Genomic DNA, 5,769 nt, shown 5'->3' with positions numbered 1-5,769 from the left:
AAATTTAATAAAATGGTATGATTTAAAAACTCAAAATTGTCTCCTATTTATACTACTCCATAACGATAAGATTTGAACAAAACTACTACGTCTCACTTTCGTTTCCTCCACCATTCGCCGCTACGTATGATCTAATTTTGCTTGACACGTAATCTATTCATCATATTTTGATTATTCTAATTTCTATGGCCACGTATTCTTTTTAACACATATCCATACCATGTAATTGTTTTATATAAATCACAAATATCCTTCCTTTAAAGTTTTCCGTAAAAAGCTTTACGTTCTTTACATCAATTTTATATTATATACATATAATATATATTGGGTTTAGAACATAACATTTATACATACATATTTGTTTAAAATAATACAATTCTCACAGTATACAAACTCACATATAACCAGCTATTTTATAATAGATAAATTAGCTTACTTTTTCTTTTCCCTTTTTTTATTTTCTTTTATTTTCTTATCTTTTTTTTAATGAATAATGAATTCTTTATAATACTAAAATTTATAACCAACAAGATATGCAAATAGAACTTGCAGTAGGATAATATACGAATTCAACGGACATATAACAAACGTTTCTTTACGACATATCCAAATTTATAATTTATAACTAACGTCATAAAATATACTTGATAATTATTTTCGGGAGTTATATCGTGAAAATATATCAAATATATATTTATTTCTATTTTTATATCGACGGGCTCGTAATTATGGCTTCTACGACTTCGTTTAGAATATTTGCCGTAAATAATCTTTTATTTTTAAACGTTTATTTAGCCTTATTTAAATTTTTTTTACACGAATATTATATACACACAATATTTGTCCAATTTCCAAACATATAATTTATAAACACATATACTCGTATAATCCCCTTTCACTTATTCATAATAGGTTACAATCGTCAACCGACGTATATTTTATAATTATGCCAAGCAGGAAACATAGGCGTTACAATTATCTCCCCTTAGGATGATTCCGTCCCGGAATCATGCAACAGCAAACAGATGTGGATAGCGACTTCTCATGTCGCGTTCTGTCTCCCAAGTGAGGTTCGGCCCATTCGTATGTTTCCATCGAACCAACACTAATTCAACCATCTTACGTCGCAAATTTTTCGTCTTACGGTCAACAATTGCGTCGGGCTCCTCAATCAACCTCTTGTTTTCATCGATCCTTAACTCAGAAAGTGGGATCATATTGGGTTCTTCACCTAAGAACTTTCTCAAATTACATATATGAAATGTGTTATGGATACCATTCAGTTCTTCGGGTAATTCGAGCTTGTAAGCTTGGTTCCCAATCCTCTGGAGAACTTTAAACGGTCCAATAAACTTTGGACTTAACTTTCCCCTTTTACCAAATCTTATAAGTCCCTTCCATGGTGAGACTTTAAGTAAAACCGAATCTCCAACTTCGAATGTCAACGGTCGTCTTTTCTTGTCAGCATAGCTCTTCTGACGATCCTGAGCTGCTAACATTCTCTCCCTAATTACCTTCAACTTTTCAGCAGTCTGATGGACTATCTCGGGTCCCATAAACTGCTTTTCTCCAGCTTCAAGCCAACAAGACGGCGTACGTGTCACACCCCCGAACCAGACGGCGGAAACGTCCGAGGGCTCGCGTGACTTAAATTGAAATATCATCACAATGAATATACATGAAGCATAACATAAACATCACCATGCATTAATACATTACAACTGACTTTGTTCACATCAAGTATATTGTCTAAATATTACATATCAATAGCATAAATTGTTTGAGAGTCACAAAACATAACATCCAAACACACTTGGTAATTTTCTTCCGCTTATCTGTTACCTGAGAATACAAGTTATTTTGAAAACGGTCAACATATATAATGTTGGTGAGTTCATAAGCAGGTTTGTTATGAAAATGTTTTGTATAGTTTGTAAAACCCAGAAAATCCGATATTTTCTGAAACGGCAATTATTATTACAATAGGTGTGATGATCCATAAGTATATGCATGAATGATTTCAAAACGTGAAAAAGTGATATGTTTCTCATAATGAATTCTTGTATTGAAAGTGCAAGTGAATAATGTTGTTTCCCCGGAAAACCCGATGTTTTCCGATAAAATAGTATGTTCGTTTTGTATTATTGTATCGTCACAACGAATGAATATGATTTCCCATGATTACTTAGATGGTATTGGATCTCTATGTGAGTCGTTATAACCATGCATAATAACGACTAGTTCGTCTGTCTTGGCATTCTTGCGAATGCCGGTATTGAAATTAAGATTTTGTCACCCTAGACTGGCCGAGTCTAACTGTAGCGAACATCTTAGGTGTGGGGGAGTCACTCCCGTATAGATCTATACACAAACTCTCGCTCTCCCTCCAGGAGACTTTGATTATAACTACAGACTACGAGCGACACTTATTGGTGTCGCCCGTTATTACTCACTAAATCCAAATGAAATTGAATAACCTTGGTTAACGACCTGATTTTTGTTTACTTGAATAGAAGATAAGCCTAACAGACGAAGAGAAGAGGACTACGGGGGCCCACTAATCACGTATGTTATTAAAGGCTGTCGAGTATGCGAAGGACTCGTTCGCCCATCACGCATATGATTTATTTGGACCTTACTAGCAATGCAAATGGGCCACTACGGCCCAATAGCATGTAAAAGCCATTGAGGGTCCATTAGGCATGTAATTGGGTCACCTGAGGCCCAATAAACATGTGTATTTATGTTGGGCCCAAAAATCATGATATTGGGCCACAAAGGCCCAATAACACGAAAGAAGGTATTTGAGTCCAACCATTGAATCGTTTATGTTTTATCGAGTTTAAGTTCGTATTGTTGATATTTTTGTTGTCTACTAAATGTTTATTCACAATGTTTAAAAAGAAATAACTTAACGTTCGAATTATAACGAAGCTTTAGTTATATATATATATATATATATATATATATATATATATATATATATATATATATATATATATATATATATATATATATATATATATATATATATGGGTTTAGGTTCTATGGAAAACAAAAAACCCTAAAAATCATTAAAATGCATAAAAAAATACTTAGAGATCACAAAACTTTTTTTTTGAATATTTTTATCAAAAAATCGCAACTTTTAGGTATATATATATTTCTAAAATCATGCATTATAAACTTGATATTTTTAACCCAAACATTTATAATTGTTTATTTGGCCCAAAACAATTAGATTGATCATTGTGGTCTCTCTTTCTATAAAAATGGCACTTTTAGTCCCTTTTTATGAAAATTTACATTTTTGGTCCTTAAACCATTTTTCTTGACATTTTCCACCCAAACTTTATTTGAATAGAAATTTTAGCCCAAAACTATTGCATTTGTCATTTCCAGCATTTATTTGTAAAAAGTTTACATTTTTGGCCCCCGAATTCCGTAAGTTTTACAGTTTTGACCCCAAATTCAAAAACTTTGCAATTTTAGTCCAAATTTGGTAATAAACTCATTTTTAACCCCTGAAAAAGTTTATTTACATTTTAGACTCATATTTTGTTGGATTTTCCAATTCAGCCCCTCAAAACCTCATTTTTTCGCAACTTTGGGCCCAAAACCCATTAGGCCCAATTTTAAGCCCATTAAGCTAAAATTTATGTTTTTGACCCTTTGAAAAACGTTATTTTCATAGAAATCAGCTTTTATACAAATAAACAACTTATAGCCCTCATAAAACCGACAATTTACAATTTATACCCAATCTTTGTTATTTTTGCAAAAATGTCACTTGTAAGGTTCTTTTGGTTTTGTTTTTCACTTTTTAAACTTAAGGGCCCTTAGATCTATGATGTATGTTGTTTATTATGTTTTTTTGTTTATGATTCTTTCACCCTTCTTGCTATAGATCTCGAAATATCACAAGTATTACACATTATCACAACCAAAAACTAAGGAAATCACACATAACATGCAAACACACATAGATCATCACATAGTACTTGTATTCTCCCCCAAAAAACAAGTAAAAACCAAAAACAAGTGGGTATGAACTCACCTTGGTTTGTGGTTTCGGGTTTAGAGAAGAAATGAAGAAGATTTTTGGTCCTAGCAAGCCTCCTTGAGTTGATTTCGAAATTAAGAAGCTTCTAAGGAGTAGATCATGAAAATTGTATGAGTTAGGAAGAGGCTTTGATGAAATAAAGAAACTAGGTCATGGATCCAAACAACAACTTACCAAAGATGATGATTCTTATGGAAGAACCTCCTTGAAATGTCCAAGATCTTGAAAATTTGGAGGAAGGAAGAAGATGTTTCTTGAGAGTGTTTGAAATGAAAGTTTGAAGATGTGTGTGTGTTTGGTGATTCTCGGCCGAGGGGAAGAAAAGAGAGGGAGAAGAGAAAGGTGGTGAAATGAATAACATGGATACATGAAGGATCTTGCATGGATACATGGTGTACAATAAGGAGGTGGCAACTCCCAAATTCAACCCTCCCCCATTTACATCTTTCTTTTTCCTCTTCTTTTTGATGTTGGGCCGAGTTGGGCTTGGTAAAAGAAACATGGATTACTTGGCCCACTTCTAGCCTAAGTTCGAAACTATGATATTCATAAAGGAGGTTTTCGGCCCATTGAGCTTCTTTGGATGGTTCACGACCCATATTGTATAAAAGAATGATTTTATGGCCCATTAGGGCTATTTAGATTTGTTATGGCCCAACAAGGTTAATTAGGCTAGTTATGGCCCAATAAGGCTTATTGGAGAAGTTTATTCCATTTTAGGCCCAATATGGCCCAAAATGTCCATTCTTATGAAGGTGGGTTGAATTAGAGCCCAATTAAGAGTTCTAAGTCCAAACTAGTCAAATTGGAGACTTATTGGGCCATTAGGCCCAAATAAGAAAATCCTAGTCCACATTGGACTTAAACCGAGATTTTTTTTAGGGTTTCCAATCTTTTGTTGACTATTTAAAGTGTTTGCATAGAGTGATTGATGGAATTTTGTTGTTATTGAATAAACATCATGTTTTCAAGTCATGGTTACAATTGTTGCCATTGATAATGCTTACATAAGGGTAGAACTTCCTAGCCAAATTTGCTAGTTGTGACATCATCCCCCCGTTAGAGGGAATTTCGTCCCGAAATTCTTTTTGAAGCTAGATTTGAGAATGCGAGAATAGGTGAGGGTACTTTTGCTTCATCTGGTCTTCGCGTTCCGATGTGAATTCCGGTCCACGTTTCGCGTTCCACCGAACTTTCACAAACGGAATGCGACTTTGCTTAGTACGCTTCACTTCCCTGTCCATGATTTCAACTGGTTCCTCGATGAACAGGAGATTCTCGTTGATTTCGATTTCTTCCAAAGGGATGACGAGAGTTTCGTCGGATAAGCACTTCTTCAAATTGGAAACATGGAACACGGGGTTTACACTACTGAGCTCGGTAGGTAGTTGCAGTCTATAAGCCACTAGGCCAATTCGGGCAAGAATCTCGAATGGTCCAATTTACCGTGGGTTTAGTTTTCCCCGTTTCCCGAAACGAATCATCCCTTTCCAGGGAGAGACCTTTAGCAACACCCGATCCCCGACTTGAAACTCCAAGGGCTTTCGCCGTTTATCAGCGTAGCTATTCTGTCGGTCTCGTGATGCTTGAAGTCGAGCTCTGATTTGAACTATCTTCTCTGTCGTTTCACGTATGATTTCTGGTCCTGTTAATGCATTGTTTGGTGTCGGTCCTCTTGCTAGCTGAGTGTCGCCCACCTCAGCCCA

This window comes from Lactuca virosa, chromosome 3, assembly GCF_052849685.1.
Source record: "Lactuca virosa cultivar CGN04683 chromosome 3, Lactuca_virosa_CGN04683_v6, whole genome shotgun sequence".
Lineage (NCBI taxonomy): Eukaryota > Viridiplantae > Streptophyta > Magnoliopsida > Asterales > Asteraceae > Lactuca > Lactuca virosa.
The sequence above is the reverse complement of the archived record's forward strand: the minus strand, read 5'-3'. Positions refer to the sequence as shown.